Consider the following 17,501-nt stretch of genomic DNA (forward strand, 5'->3'; position numbering starts at 1 on the left):
GGAAATTTTAAATAATAATTTTAAAACATTGTCTAAAATGTATAAATTGCTGTTGAATGGCATTTGAAAAATGAAGAGGTTAAGTTGGTTATGATACATTGGGCCAAAGACTTTGGTTATGATGTACAGTTAAAAGATTGGGAGAAATTGTGGAAAGAAGGAATAAAATTTTCTGCATGCAATGCCTTGAAAGAAAATGTGATGAAAATGATGTACAGATGGTATATTACACCAGTGAAATTAGCTAAAATGTATAAAATAAGTAACAAATGTTGGAAGTGTAAGGAAAAAGAATGTACTTTTTATCATCTGTGGTGGGAATGTAAAAAGGTGAAAGGTTTCTGGGAAATGATTTATAATGAAATGAAAAAGATGTTGAAATATACATTTATAAAAAAGCCAGACACATTTTTACTTGGGATTGTAGGCATGGATATTAATAGGCAAGATAAAAAAACTGTTTTTATATGCGACAAAGGCAGCAAGAGTATTATTGGCACAGAAATGGAAGCAGGAAGAATTGCTAACGAAAGAGGAATGGCAGATGAAATTAATGGACTACGCAGAATTGGATAAGATGACAGGAAGAATTCGAAACCAGCGGGACCAGAAATTATTGAAAGATTGGAGTAAATATGCGAGTTAATTGAAAAAACAATTGTAATCAGCTGACTATGCTTGTAAGATTACAAGAAGTTTTGTAAGGAGAACTATATGAAATATTACAGAAAAATTTAGGAGAATGGATTCTAAAGTATGGATTATTAAAAGTAATAGTTAAGAGAAGGAGATGCAAGACTAAGAGATGAAGGTCGAAAATCACTAGACACGGTTGATGGAAGTCGTAGGCTTATAGCCAAAATGTGGTATAAGATGAGAGACGTTATAGTATGTTTTATTTGGAAAATATGTGTAAAACCAATAAAAATACATTTTTTTAAAAAAAAGAAAAGAAATCACTACAGGACTCCGAGTATATTTCAGGCTGTGAAGTGGCAATAACCCCTGGCTTCAGAACAGGGGCTGGAAAGGGCAGGGAAGGAAACCTAAACACAGAAAGGGAAGCCTTGATGCAAAGGAGAGGCATACGTTGTGTACCTGCTAAAACCACAGTCATTTTTTAAAGCTTGCAACCTCATGACAAAAGCCTGGTGGTGATAAATATGAGCCAAGTTTGGTCAAAGACATTTCCGGGGCGTACAGAAGGCATAAAAGGAGAGGCACATGAACTTCTGAAGCTACCTAGGGGCAACCTGGCTGGCTGTATCAAGCCAAAGACCACTGTTGGGAGTGCTCTAGGCCAGATTTAAAAAGTCTCCTGAATTAGCTGGAGACAATTCACCCACAATTTCTGGGTGAAATGAATGTTTTGCTGAGTTCTGCAAGGGGGTGCACTGAGTCTAAGGCCAAACTCTCCAACATTTCTCTGATGAAAATAGGGACGTCCTATTCTATAATAATAAGAAGAAGAATGTTACTATTTACAGTGGTACCTTGGGTTATTGATGCTTCAGGTTACAGACGCTTCAGGTTACAGACTCCGCTAACCCAGAAATAGTACTTCGGGTTAGGAACTTTGCTTCAGGATGAGAACAGAAATCGTGCAGCAGCGGCACGGCGGCAGCGGGAGGCCCCATTAGCTAAAGTGGTGCTTCAGGTTAAGAACGGTTTCAGGTTAAGAACGGACCTCCAGAACTAATTAAGTTCTTAACCCGAGGTACCACTGTATTCCCCACCCATCTGACTGGGTTGCTACTCTGAGCAGCTGCCAACATACATAAAAACATAATAAAACATTAAACATTAAAAAAAACCTTCCCTATATAGGGCTCCCTTCAGATGGCTCAGGGGTTGAATAACTCCATACCCTCCAGCATTTCTCCAATGAAAATAGGGACGTCCTAAGGAAAAGCGGGACATTCTGCGATTATATCAGAAAACTGGGATGGCGCTGTGGGTTAAACCACAGAGCCTGGGACTTGCCGATCAGAAGGTCGGTGGTTCGAATCCCCGCGACGGGGTGAGCTCCCGTTGCTCGGTTACTGCTCCTGCCAACCTAGCAGTTCAAAAGCACGTCAAAGTGCAAGTAGATAAATAGGTACCGCTCCGGCGGGAAGGGAACCAGCGTTTCCATGCGCTGCTGTGGTTCGCCAGGTCATGTGCTCGCCACATGACCTGGAAGCTGTACGCCGGCTCCCTTGGCCAATAAAGCGAGATGAGCACCACAAACCCAGAGTCAGTCACGACTGGACCTAATGGTCAGGGGTCCCTTTACCTTTAAGGAAAAGCGGGACATTTTGGGATTATATCAGAAAATGGGGATGGCTTCTGTAAATCTGGGACATCCTTAAAAAATAGGGACACTTGGGGGGTCTTGTAAGGCCCTGTGTGCACTGCCCATTTAAAGCGGGCCTTTACCATATTAAGCAGGCATGGCTTCTCTCAAAGAATCATGGAAACATAGTTTGTTGAAGATCCTGAGACAGGGGTGCCAACTCGGTGGGGTTGAGGCCTTTACAGCTTTCCCATGTCCGTTGGGATGGGGCTCAGCCCCCCACTCCCAATCTTGAGGGGGCTGAGGAGGCCTGGTGGGAAGTTGCCAAGGACCACACTGCATCAGGAGATGTTGCACAGCCTGGCAGGATGTTGCCCCAGGCCACATAGCGTTGAGAGAGACCACCTGGACCAGTGTGGCCTGGCAGACAAATGCTGCATCAGGAGGAGGCCTTTTTGGGCTCTCCCAATGTGACAGTCACAGGCACATGTGCGCTGCGTGCATGACGTCAAACCCTCCCCCATGTCAGATGAAACTTGGCCCCTGTGCCCTGAGAGTTGTTAAAGAGACCCCTGTTCCCCTACAATTCCCAGAGCAGTTTAACAGGCAATCCTTGATCCAGCAGGACTCTCCTTAAGTTTTTATGGATTTCAAAAGCACTCTGGAAGTGATCAGTTGCAGCCCAAACCATCTGGAGGGTCCCACGTTGGTGAAGGCCATGATTCTGTCCAGTATTTCTCTGATGACAATACGGACACCCTATAAGTTACATGTAATGAAACAAAATCTTAGCTGTAAGCTGCCTTGAGTCCGTGCCAGTGAAAAAGATGGGATTTACTGGTATTAGTAGTAATGGAAACGGTGTGATCATTCCAGCAAGTAAATCCTATTGAACTCAGTGGGACTTACTTCTGCATAAAAATGCAGTGCAAGGCTGCACAGAGTAATGGGAGTAAGCTCCATTGAATACAGTGGAACTTACTTCTGTGTAGACATGACAGTGTAATGCTCGATTTACAATAAAGGAATAAACACTCCAAGCATTTCCTACAAAATTGCTGGCTGCTGAAGCATCGCAATTAAAGAATTTAGAGTGGGTTGGTTATGTTTTTCTTTCAGAATTATAGGAAGGGCCTTGTAGGCCATCTTCACCATTTTCTTCCTTTGGTGCAGGTATTTTATTATAAACAGGACTATTTTTGCACCTGCACACACAGACACAGCAAAGGCTCCTGTTTCCAAAAAGACCATGGGGGGCGTGTCTGATCTCTGCACCACTTTTAATTGTTCTGAGAGACGTGGAGAGGAGGAAAAAGAAGAACCGGGAAATTCTGAGATCCAATAAGAAACTGGGATGGTTTTTGTAATTCTGGGACTGTCCTTGGAAAATATGGACACTTGGAGGGTATGCTATCTCTAGGGGCACACAAGACACACTAACCAGGGTGGCTATCGGAGCATGGGTCACTGCAGTCACCTCTCCCTAGAAGGAGGCATGGTTGGGGCGCACCAGCCACAGCTGGTGTTAAGACTTGCCACAATCTCGAATCACAACAAATATGAATCACAAGACCTTGTGTGGAATTGTCATGCAGTGGTGATTCCATCCCTGTCCAGGTCTCTGGAAAACAGATAAAGAAAAGTTTTTCTCCCCTAAAGCTAGATATTCAATGACACTAAATATGGTAAGATTCAGGACAGATAAATGGAAGGACTTTTTCACAGGAAGCACAGAATTTCAGTATGGAATTCCCATCCACAAGAGGCAGTGTTTGGCCACCAATGTGGATGATTTTAAAAGACAAATTGATGAAGTAGAATAGGGCTATGGATGGCTATTCACCTTAAGCTGCTGTGCTCTGTATCCCCAGTTGGAGGCAGCAATGTTTGTGAATACTAGTTGCTGGAAGCAGCAGGAAGGGAGAGGGCTCTTGTGCTTGTGGATTTCCTATAACCGGCAACTTGTTTGCTGCTGTGAGGACAGGATGCTGGACTAGCCCCCTTTGGCCTGACCCTGCAAGCTTTTCTGGTGTTCTTATGGGACGCTGTCTAAATTAGTCAACCTGGGTGCTTAGAGCTGACTTCTATGCAATCCTTCCCCTGCCTTGGATTCTGACACCAGCACATGGTCCTCAGAGGGGGCCAGAGATCCACATTCGAAACCACAGGGAAAGGAATCATTGTTTGATGCGCACCGCCTGGCCTTTTGCTGCAACCGCTTCAGGCAGGGTGGCCATCTGGGATCTAAAAGCATTCAATTGTTCTCGCCAGCCTTTCTTTTGAAGCTCTCATTCATCCCTCCAAGGTCTGCATTGATTGGAGGCTCCAAGAGGGCCTGCATCTGCCTCTCGCCTCCCCCCGCCCTTCAGCCTCCATCAATGCTTTTCCCACATTAATCTACTAGGTCTCTCGATAACCAAACTCTCATTATCTTCATCTCAGTCAAATTCAGCGGGGTGGGGGTGGGAGGAGGTAGCAGCTGAGGAGGGAGGAAGAGATCCACTCACTGGACCTTCTGGCTGCTTCATTGTCCAAAGCAGAGCAAATGGCCCTCTAGAGGGTGCCTGCCTGTACAGTACAAGAGTCAGTGTGGTGCAGTGGTTGGAGTACCAGAGCAGGACCTGGGAAAGACCAAGGCCAAAATCCCCTTTCAGCCATGTGATGCTTAAGAGCCAGCTGCTGCCTCTCAGCCTAGCCTACCTTGCATGGCTGTTGTCAGGCTAAAATGAGGAGGAGAATGATGAATGCCACTGTGACCTTTTTGGAGGAAGAGATGGGAAGTGAATGCAACCAACCAACCAACCAATAAACAAAAAACTAACTAAATAAATAAATGTATCCTGTACAAATCCCATGAGTTGTGATATGGCCAGGACCCGACTTGGGGCTGCTTCTAGTTAATTTGTCGACTGAACATAGATCTTTTTTTCTTTTTTCTTTTTCTTTTTTTTGTGGAGTGGTGAGAGAGCATTGCATCAAGTGTCATCCTTATGTGTGCCAGGGATTCCCATCAAATGCAGAAATTCTTGGCCTCATTTATTCGTTCCCTGTCCAGAAAAGAAGTCAATCTGGCAAATGCAAAATCAAGTATCCACTGTTGTTGTTTTCAGTCTGCAAACGATACATAATTGACAATTAATTAAGTCCGTACAGATCAATAGGAGGGTCAAAATCCATAACATTGTGAGGCTTTTAAAATCAAGGCTAACCAAAATGCGAAAACCAAAATGCATGCAAACTTTGGGAAAGCTCTGCATCAGGCTGAATGTTATGTTATTGTTATTGTTATTGTTGTCATCATCATAATCACAATTAATTTATTAATTGCCTTCCAAACTGCCACCCCAAGGCTATTTAAACATAAGATAATCAAAGATAGTTATAAACACAAAACAACAAATACATTAGAAGCCAGACTAAAACCTGAACCAGAGGCTCCTTGCAGTAAACACCCATTTACCCAGCTAGAAAATCCTGCCAGAACAAAAAACATCTCTTCAGTTGTTTCCGGAAAGTGCAGCTAGGCCTGTTGTACTTTGACAGGGACAATGTTCCACAGAACAGGGCCAACCACATTAAAGGCCCTGCTCTGACTGACTGCAGTGTGGAGGCTTCTGAGATCTTTGGAACCCGCGGGAAAGACTCTTGGGCTCCTATTCATCCCTTTCTTCAGAACTACGAGCACTAGAATCTTACAAGTGGTGGAGTAGCCATAGCTCTGTGGCAGATTATTTGCTTTGTGTGCAGAAGGTTCCAGATTCAGTCCCCACTGACATCTTCAGGAGGGGCTGGGAAAGACTCCCTGCTGGAAACCTGGAGAGCTGCTACCAGTCAGTATGACAATCTTGAGCCAGGTGGACCAGGTGGAGACAGCCTTCTTGGATAGGAGCTGTAGTGCAACAGCACCAGGAGAGCCAATGACTCCCCGAACTTGGTGCATGAATCCAAAATATTATTAGGTTCTTAATAATAAATAATTTACTGATAAGAGTAATATACACCAATTTAGGGACCGGTGCCAAATCACGAAGAGGAATTAATACTAATTTAGGGGCCATCGCCCAATCTGCTGCTATCGCAAAACTCCCATGAGACTCTCCATCCTGCTAACATAATATCTGGGGTCCTTTTCCAGGCAACCATTTACCTGCTGTTTGCTCATAATTCTCCCACAAGTCCTAGGCAAACAAACAGGGAGATAATTGGAGATCATAAGCCAACCAGGAGTGGCTTGCTTGCGTTTCCTTTTAACAGAATTGTTTTATGGACAGGACTTTTAAATCACTTCTTTCTTTCTTTTATGATTTGCTGCCAGAAAGATCAGCTCTGAGGCTCAATTGCATCTGGTCCCTCTTGTTGCTGTTCTCATAGGAAACACCCCATAAAAAAATATGGGGATGGAAGGCAAGGGTAAACACTTTCTCTGGGGCCCATCAAACTGGCCAGCTGTCAGCTTAACACACTTGGTTAAGCCTCCTGAGTTAATTGCCTGCTTTGAAGTATGAATCTGGCTGCGATACATTGCATTGCACCAGGGCTCCGGAAAGACCAACACAATGTTCATTTGGCTTCCTTTATCATGTTTTCCAGAGACTGATAACACGGTGTAGAATCCGCACCCAGAGCCCATGTTGATCCCACTTTTGACCTATTCTGCAGGGAAGGAACAGGGCAGGCAACAGAGATGTCTCCTCAGCTCAGGCACCAGCAGAATACAGAGGGCCTTAGAGAAGATGAGCCAATGCGGTGAGGTGGTTAGAGTGTTGAACTAGGACCTGGGAGACTAGGGTTCAAATCCCTACTCAGCCATGAAGTTCATAGGCCAGTCTCTCTCAACCTTACCCACCTCAAATGGTTGTTGTGAAGATTAAGTGCAGACTATGACCTGGGAGAAGCCAGGGTTCGAATCTCCCCACCTTGGTCATGAAGCTCACTGGCTGCAGTCTTGGGCCAGTCACTGCCTTTCAGCCTAATCTACTTTACAGGGTTGTTGTGAGGATAAAAACAAGGAGGGGAGAAGCTTGTATGCCAGTGTAACCTCCTTGGAGAAAAAGGTGGGATATAAATGCAATGCAATGCAACACAGTGATGAAAGCGTGCATGAACAATAAAGTTGCCTGCACTAGGACTGAGTGCCCCAAATCAGTTTCCCAATTTTGCAAAAGTTTCCTTACCCTGCAGAAGAGGCTTCTGTTTTCTTTGGTTAGGGAGCACCTATGCATTTCCCCCAAAGAAGAAATCCATCACCAAAACAAAGAGCAAGATGGCTTGGCTCTGCCCTCCTGTCGGAGGCGCTAAATGCTTTTGAATACCAGTTGCTGGGAATCACAAGTGGGGAGAGTTGCTGTTGCACTCAGATCTTGCTTGTGGGCATTAATGCTGCAAGCCCCTCCATCTTATGCTTGGGGTGGGTAGGTGGGTGGGTAACTAAAACAGCATATCCTAAAGACACCACAGTCTTCGCTGACCTTCATTCCAAGGAAACCAAACCCTGTATAAGCCCCTGGAACCCCTGGAATTTCTCACTGCTCGGAGAGTGGGGTGGCATGCAACATTGGTGTTAGAATTGGGATTATATTTCTGGGAGGACGGCGTGTGAGCCTCTCCATCCTATGCTCACTTTGGATATGTGTGTAAACATCTATCCTGAAGACACCAGAGTCTCCACTGACCTTTGTTCCAAGGAAACCAAACCCAAGTAAGCACCTGGGACCCCTGGAGCCTCTCGCTGCTCAGAGACGGGGTGGTGTCAACAGTATGGTCAGAGCCAGCCTCACATGCCAAGAATCAGGCTAAGAAGGACTTTACATGATACTCCAGTTTTTAAAGGAAAGAGCAGCTGCAAAACCTGCCCCGAGTTGACCTGGCCTTTCAGCCTCGCCAGAAACAACATCCATGTGTTGGATGAGCTAGGATGTGGAAGAAGAATCTGGGAGGTGGCACGATAGGGCAGGGGGTTGGCCTTGTTATGGCTGCTCTGGGCAGCACAAAATAACTCCTGGTATTGGACTCTGCCGTGCAGGGGGAGGTGGCCGACCCTTCAGAGACGTGACCTGCTCCCGGTGCAGGCACTGCTGTTGACAGTCCTTATCGAGCTCTCGCAGTGACCAGGGCTGTCTTCGCTGGAAGACAATGAAGGTCAGGGGTGCTGAGGGATGTTTTGAGTTCTTGCCATCCAAACAATCCTTTTTAGACTGGCTTCCTGCTTCCCAAATTCCTGGTGGGGCCGGACAGAGAGAAACCAGAGAGAAATGCATGTAGGAGCTTGTCAGCGCTGCTAGGGAACCAGAATGGAGGCAGGTGGCGCACTGTTTCTGGCCCAAGGGCCACATTCATCCTTAGTCAGCCCTCCAGAGGCCACGTGCCAGTAATAGGTGTTGACACTCCATGTACACACATACTCACACACACAAACATAGGACACACGCGGGCACGTAGGCTCCTTCCATTGCTGATCCTTGAGCAGGAGGCATATTGCCCAGTGTTATCTCTACTTTATTTTGGGGAGAAAGTTTCATTGCTGCTGCCAGAATTAAGAACATGAGAAGAGCCTGCTGGATCAGGCCAGTGGCCCATCTAGTGCATTATCCTGTCCTCACAATAGCCAACTGGATGCCCATTATGGGAAGCCCATAAGCAATAGCAACTTTCTAATTGTTATTCCACATCATCTGGTATTCAGAGGCATGGAAGTTCTGCTATCTCAGCAGACCTCCACTTGGAGATCCCTGATGGATCAGGTCAGTGACCCATCTAGTTCAGCATCCTGGCCTGTGGTCAGCCAGGTGCACCAAGTGAAGAAAGCCCACAAGCAGGACTTGAGTGCAACAGCATTCTTCTTTCTCAGCAACTGGTATTGAGAGATAGAATGCCCCTGGGTATGGAGGCTCTACTATGACAGTCTCTATGGAGAGCCCTGCTAGATTGGGTCAAAGGCCCATCTAGTCCAGCTTCTTGTCCTCACAGTGGCCAACCAGATGCCCATTATGGGAAGCCTACAAGCAGGACCCAAATGCAACAACCAGCTCAAAGCAGTTCTGCAGCCAAGTAATGTGCACAGAAATTTGTATAATGTGCATATAAATGTTTATCTTAGTCAAGTGACATAGAAGAATGTTCGTTAGGTGAACGTGGGTTGTTCCTTTTGCAAATGTGTGTACACTAGGTAATATAACATATTCTAAAAAATATAGTAGGAGAAATTCACGCATAATGCAGATGAATCTTCATGAGAACCGTTTTAAGGGGGGGAGGAATGCAAACTGATGTGGACAGAGGAGACTGGAAAAACCAAGAAGCTGAAATTGACAGATTCACCATAAACATGTGAGCCTTCATTTGGCTCTGACATGAGCTGCTTTATAAAGGAAGGTTTACCTGATGCTCTGAGCCACTGAATCCCTGGAGAGTGGAAGCAGGACTCGGAAATCTTTTTTTCACCTTCTGCTGCGTTGAAGTGGGGAAGAACTTTCTGAGGGCAAGAGCTGTTTGACAGTGAAACCCTTGGGAGGTGGTGGACTCTCCTTCACCGGAGGCTTCTAAGCAGAGGTTGGGTGGCCTTCTGTCAGGGCTTATTTAGCTGGGATTCCAGCATGGCAGGGGGTTGGACTAGATGACCCCTGGGGTCCCTTTTATGATTTTATGATTCTATGGTCCCTTTGGGTGAAGCCAGGAAGGCCACTAGCTGTTTGACTTTGAAACCCAGCACTAAGCAATGGGGACCTCCTTTCCCTCCTTTAAATCAATTGGATCGCCACAGCCTATGGTTTGAAGGGATGGCCTGGCATGGAGAGCTTTGTGATTTTATTTTTTTAAACTGCTGTTTTGTTTGTTGTGGCAAGGAAGGTTGTTTCTTTCCAAGTAGGTTGGCTGATGAAGGGCTGGGTGTGGCACCCACTTGCCCTGATCCTCTGCATGTTCATTAAGAGGCCTGGCGCATGAGGGTGCTGCCATGTATCACCCTTGATGATGAGTCGAATAACGACAGGACTCTACATAAGGAGTTGCCTCCAGGCAATACAAATTAATACTTCAGGAAGCCCTGCAAAAAGACTGTCTGGTGTGGTTGTTAGAATATTAGACTAGCACCAGGGAGACCAAGGTTCAAATCCCCACTCAGCCATGAAGCTCAATGGGCGTGACTTGTGCTGGTTGTCACCGAATCTACCTCACAGGGTTGTTGTGGGGACTAAAAGGATTCAGATCCCACAACTCAACCATGAAGCTCACTGGGTAACATGCTTAGCACACAGAAGGTCCCAGTTTCAATCCTTGGTAGCGTCAAAGATGCGCCTGCCTGAAACCTCAAGAGCTGCTGCCAGCCAGTGCAGACAACACTGAGCTGGATGGACCCATCACAAGGCCATTTCCTGTGTCCCTTGGAGCACTGCCACCAGAACAGGCCTGCAAGAATAAACATTGCTTTGGGAGGACTTCCGGGTTAGCGCCATCGGCGAATGGCGGAGTTCCTCCGACTGGAGGAACTGGCTCCATGGAAACTGGGTCTACCCGCCGCGGCGAAGGTGGGGACCCGCTAGAAATCCCAGGTGGAAGAAGCCTGGGAACGTGGGGTTCGGCAGAACACCAGGAGCGCCTCCCCTACTCGTGGGGAACCCCATTTTGGGGCTCCGGAGTGAAGTAGGGTGAGCGGCGCGGTGCTGCGAACTGACTGCTATTTTCACGGAGGGAAGCCGCATTGCCATTGCCGGAGAGCGCTGACTTTTTCCTGTCGACAATTGGACTCTAAATAAGTACCCATGAGTAGAAACGGAAAATTGGATCAAGAAATATCCTAATTTGGTACCGAAGCGGGAAGGTTCAAAACAGGAAGTCCGCCTTCCGCTTTTTGTAAATAGACTGAAGCAAAAACCTTGTAAGCTAATAGCCTGGAAAGTTGTTTTATAAAGGTCGAAATTTCCTTCATTTATAACCACTAAAACCCCCTTGGAAGCAGGAGAAAAGGGGGGGTTAACTGTTCAAGCCTGCAGGAGAGGGAGTAAAGGAAAATAAGTTTCTACCGTCTCAATCCTGGGAACGGGGTGTCAGAGGCAGAAATTATTGGAGACGTCCATTGACTGTGAATGGAACATTTTGACAGATAGAAAAAAAAAAGAGAGAAACAAATTGATTCCAATGTTGCCTTTTGCATTATAAAGAAACAAAATATTTGAAAATTGAAAGTAACTTTCTTTTGTTGGACATGCTTTAAAAAGATGGACACAAATAGAAATTGTATCCTCTAGAGGGAGCTTGTCAAATTGTTGCTGCAGTTTACTTGGGGACTTCATAGCTGCAAGATTAACATTGTGGGACCAGACTGTGACCTTGAATAAAAATGTGTTTGGAAGAAGTCCTGGTGCTTGCTTTTTGCAAGACAAGTGCTTTGTTGGAGCAGTTGCATGAGAAGGTGGATTTGAGGAACGAGAAGTTGGATTTGATGACTGTTGTAATCAGTGAATGTGGACAAATAGGGAATACTGACATAGAAATCATACAGGGACCAATCCAGGAAACTGGTTCGACTGGGCAAATGCAAGGGCAGATAATAATGGGGGAAGTTACGGTGCTACCTCAAGCAATACAAATGGAGAGACCCGAGGCCCTGCAGGAGCATAAGCCGTTGTTTTGGAAGAATGAACTTGGAATGGGCCAGAGGGAGTCTGGAGCTGAGGAGGCTCTTAACTTTGGAGAGATTTTGAAATAGGCTGTTAAAGATCTTTTGGATTATATTGATGGCTGTGGGGAGTGGGACTGTGGGGAATGGGTGGGTCTGATGAGGGGAGATGGAGATAAGTATGGGCGGAAATCCCCCGGAGACCTACTCCTCAATGAGAAAGGAAAGAAACTAAGAAAGAGACCAACAAAAGACAAGGAAAAGTGTAAATATAAACAAGAAGAAGAAGATCTGCAGAAGGGGCATGGAAGAGATTTAAGGACCTCGGACATAAGGCTACCAGGTTGATGGACTAGATGGAATGGATAGTAAGGACTGACATAACCCGAGACCAGGAAGAAGGGACGTTGGATGAAAATTGGAAGAGTCTATAAAGAAAAACTTTTATTTTGGGAATTAGTGTAAAATTAATAAATATTAGGGAGAATGTTGGAACGAAATTGTCTGGCTTTAGTAGAAATGATATAAGGAGTTATGTATATATAAGCATTAAGTTTTTAAGTTTTAAGGCATTTTATGGTAAGATAAGGTTAAATAAAGTAAGGCAAATTGAATAACAGAATATGGTGAAAGATGGATAGGATGTATAGAGCTAATTAATTGGTCAGTGAAATAACTAATTAAGCTAGAATACAAAAAGTAAAAGATAAAGGATTAAGATAAAAACAAAGAGGGAAAGGATTTGCTGAATTAACTAACTGAACTGGAATACAAAAAAGGGAGGTGTGAGGAGGTCGGGGAAACAAGTAAATGAAAGACAAGATATGGAAAGATTGATTTGTTTTTAATTGTTTTTATTTTTCTGTATTTTGTATTTTTTGTTTCTTTTTTCTTTCTTTTTCTTATTTTTGTAATCTTTTTTGAAACTTTAATAAATATCATTTTTAAAAAAATTAAACATTGCTTTGGGAAGGGTTAGCAAATTCACCCGCAATGGGGAAATCATCAGGCTGCCACGGAAAACAGAGCAGGGGCTCCACTGTGTGCGAGTCCCCACCCCCACCCTCTGGCGCTCCCCTGGCCCATGTTGCAAGGAGGCTGCTGAAGAGCAGGCAGTTTGGGGCCCGTGCCAGAGGCCCTGCCTCAACTTGCAGCTCTCCTGGGCCTTGATGAGCCAGATAGAGAGAGTCAGGGTGGGGCGGCGGGGCAAGCCCCAACACTCCTGCCTCCACTGGCTGCCAACAGCTGAGCGTGAGAAAATACCGGGACAGGGCAGGCAGCTCACAGATGTACAAGCATGAGTGACATTTTAATAGCAACAAGAGGCTGATGGAGGCGAGGGGGCTTGCTGTGTTTCCCTTCTCTCCCCCCCACCACTCCTCCTTCTGCACCAGATTTTAGGACTTTCATGTCATCAGTGAAGCTGACCCCACTCTCAGAGGTAGTAAATACATCTGAAAACCAGTTGCTGCTGTTGCTGTGCTCAAGTCCTGCTTCTCAGCTTAGAATAACAGAACTGTAGGGAAGTTGCTCTGGCTATCTTTTCCACAATCCTTCAGGGCACATGTGCTCCTAAATGCTCTGCTGTACGATGCAGAGGACAGGGTGGGGGTGGGCATCCTGACCACATCTGGAGAAACCCGACCATCAACCGGACAAAACCTGAGATGCAAATATTTTAACTGTTCAGGACTTGCACAATGAGCAGCAGTGGAATTATAATTCAGTGGAAAGGATGCTTCCAGTGTGCGGAGATTGGGCACAAAAGAAAAACTGCCCTCTCTGGTTAAAAAGCAACCAAGCCTCTGAGGAGGCCTGGCCACAGAGTCATAGCACCACCAGGAATCAGCAACCTCGAAGAGGACCACTGCCCCAGAGGCTACTGGCAGACTTTAATGAATATTGACAATTTGAAGGAGTTTCCGAGGCTCCTCACGGGGTCTCTGCCATGGGAGCATATTCCCCCAGTGCTTTTCAAGCTGCACTGGCTCCCGGTGGAGTACAGGGTCAGATTTAAGGTGCTGGTTTTGACCTTTAAAGCCCTTTACTGCTTAGGACCCTCGTACCTACAGGACCGCCTCTCCTGGTATGCCCCACAGAGAGCCTCAAGGTCCATAAATAGCAACATCCTAGTGGTCCCGGGCCCTAAGGAAGTTAGATTAGCCTCAACCAGAGCCAGGGCCTTTTCAACTCTGGCTCCGGCCTGGTGGAACGCTCTGCCTCATGAGACCAGGGCCCTGCAGGATCTGATTTCTTTCTGCAGGGCCTGTAGGACAGAGTTGTTCTGCCTGGCCTTTGGCTTGGAGCCAATTTGATTCCCTCCCTCTCTTTCTTTTTTCTTTTCCTTCTCCTCTTGCGATGAGGCTACATTTTAATATTTCAATGTTTCAATATTTTAATGCTGTATTTTAATTTTGTTTTTAAGTTGTAATCATTCAACTTGTTTTTATTATTGCTTGTAAGCCGCTCTGAGCCTGGCCTTGGCTGGGGAGGGTGGGGTATAAATAAAAAATATTATTATTATTATTTCCATCACCCCTCTACTCCAGTTCCCAACCATCTCTCTCTCCACTAATGACCCCATCTGCACCGTAGAAATAGACAGGCATCCTTACCAATGCTTACCTTTAAAGGGACTGCTTGAAAGCTCCATACACTAGATCTGAGAGACTTGCTAAAAATATATCTTATTCTTATTTCCTTAGTATCGCTTGTTGATTTTCCTATCCCGACCTAACTCAACCCATTCCTCTCCTGTGGAGAACTGGATTTACAACATTATTATTTGGGATGGCAGACACTGCAGGGAAACGGGGCCCAAATGGACTTGGAGGTTTTAACTTCTGCCAACCCGTGACCTGTGTTTTGCTGAGTCACGTGACAAGTCCTGCCCTGCAATGTACCCCAAGCTGGGAAGTTCTGGTCTAGAGTCCCAGGTACCAGTTACTGGGAAGTGCTGTTTTTACCACTGATGAGGGCTGGAACTAGGTCAACTGCTACAGCGGAAGATATATCCAACTTCTGCACAGTAAGACAATCCAAATGGTAAGACAACCCATAACCTTTATAAACGACCTGAAGAACAAAGGAATTGAGGGGATACTCATCACATTTGCAGATGACACCAAACTCGGAGGGGGAGCTAGTGCCACAGAAGAGAAATATCTGAAGGGCTATCACATGGCAGATGGAGCAAGCGGCTATCTCTATTGGTAAGGAGCCAATGAAAGACATTCAGTCCAAGATCCCTCCCTTGGACGTCCAAGATAGGAAAAGAGGTATTAAGTGAACACATAGTGACTTTAAATGAATTCAAATCTCCGGGGCCTGATGAGCTGCCTACAAGGGTACTAAACAGCTTGCAGATGTAATCTCAGAACCTTTGTCTATGATCTTTGAGAATTCTTGAAGAATAGGTGAGGTCCTTGCAGACTAGAGGCAGGCAAATGTTGTCTCCATCTTCAAAAAGAGGAAGAAGAAGACCCAATGGATGAGCTTGACATTGATACCAGGAACAGATACCCTCATTCAACAATTGGTGTGTGAGCACTTAGTAAAGGATGCTGTGATTCCTAAGACCCAGCATGGGTTTCCCAAAAATAAGTCATGTCAGAATCTCATTTCTTTCTTTTTTCTTTTCTTTTCTGATGGAGTTACAAGCTTGGTGGATCAGGGGAATGCTATGGACGTAGTGTATCTTGATCGCAGTAAGGCATTTGACAAAGTCCCCCATGATATTCTTGTGAGGAAACTGGTAAAATGTGGGTTGAACGAGATAACTGTTAGATGACTTTGTAACTGGTTCACAGAACAAACCAAAATAGTACTCACTAATGAGCCTGAGAAAAGGTGACAAGTGGGGTGCCACAGGGTTCTTTCTTGGGCCCGTTGTTGTTCAATGTCTTTATAAACAAATTGGATGAAGGAACTGAGGGGATGTTCATCAAATGTGTAGATGACACCAACCTGGAAGGGGTAGTTAATGCCACAGAAGATAGAACCTGAACTCAAAATGACCTTAACAAACTGGAGAACTGGGCCCAAAGCTGACAAAATGAGTTTCAGTAGGGAAAATGTAAGGTTCTGCACTTAGGCAGGAAGAACAAGATAAACAAATATAAGATGAGGAACACCTGGCTTGCCAGTAGTAAATGTGAAAAGGGTCTAGGGATCATGGTGGACTACTAGCTGAATGTGAGTCAACAGTGTGATGCAGCAGCAAAAAATGCTAATGCTATTTTAGGCTGCATCAACAGAAGTATAGTGTTCAGGGAAGTAATAGTACCACTCTATTTTGCCTTGGTCAGACCACACATGGAATAGAGTGTCCAATTCTGGGCACCACAATTTAAGAAGGATGTTGACAAGCTGGAACGTGTGCAGAGGAGGGCAACCAAGATGATTAAGGGTCTGGAAACCAAGCCTTATGAGGAATGGTTGAAGGAGCTGGGGATGTGTAGCCTGGAAAAGAGGAGACTGAGAGGGATATATGATAAACCATCTTCAAATATCTCAAGTGCTGGCACATGGAAGAAGGTACAAACTTGTTTTATCCTGATCTGGACGGTAGGACTCAAACCCATGGCTTCAAGTTACAAGAATTGAAATTCTGACTAAGCATTCGAAAAAACGTTTTGACAGTAAGAGCTGTTCAACAGTGGAATGGACTCCGTTGGGAGGTTGTGGACTCCCCTTCCTTGGAGGTTTTGAATCAGAGGTTGGATGGCCATCTGTCATGGATGCTTTAGCTGAGATTCCTGCATTGCAGGGGGTTGGACTAGATGACCCTTGGGGTTCAACTCTACAATTCTGATTCTATGAAATGTCTGAGTGACAAACTTGTATATGTATTGGAAAAATTTGTATTCTGTACATGTTCTAATTTACCTGTACTGCCCATTTTTGTGATGCTTATCTGAGTGTAGGTAAAAGGTAAAGGACCCCTGGATGGTTATGTCTAGTCAAAGGTGACTATGGGGTTGTGGCGCTCATCTCGCTTTCAGGCCAAGGGAGCCGGTGTTTGTCCACAGACAGCTTTCCAGGTCATGTGGCCAGCATGACTAAACCGCTTCTGGCACAACGGGACACGCTGATGGAAAGCAGTGCGCACAGAAATGCCATTTACCTTATCACTGCAGCGGGACCTATTTATCTACTCGTGCCAGTAAGCTTTCAAACTGCTAGGTTGGCAGGAGCTGGGACAGAGCAACAGGAGCTCACCTCGTCACGGGGATTCGAACCACCGACCTTCCGATCAGCAATCCCAAGAGGCTCAGTGGTTTAGACCACAGCACCATCTGTGTCCCTATCTGAGTGTATGGAGTGTTAGAGAAGGGGTAGTACCTCTGGCCAGGTACATGTCATGCTCTTTCTGGAGTAGTTTGTCCATTTTTGGTCCCCACCATGCACTCAGCTCTCAACTGTGGCTCATAGAAGTGTCCATATGTGACAGCAGCCACACCCAAGGAAATGGCTTCGACTGGCTGGCTAAAACAGGTGAGGGTAGCCGATTGAGCGATGATACCAATAATGCATCAGATGGTTAAGAAAGTGGTTTCTGTACCTGCTGTAGAGGGAAGTGGGGGCAGAGGAGGCTGGTCAACCTAGGAAGGC

Source organism: Podarcis raffonei, chromosome Z, assembly GCF_027172205.1.
Source record: "Podarcis raffonei isolate rPodRaf1 chromosome Z, rPodRaf1.pri, whole genome shotgun sequence".
Classification (NCBI taxonomy): Eukaryota; Metazoa; Chordata; class Lepidosauria; order Squamata; family Lacertidae; genus Podarcis; species Podarcis raffonei.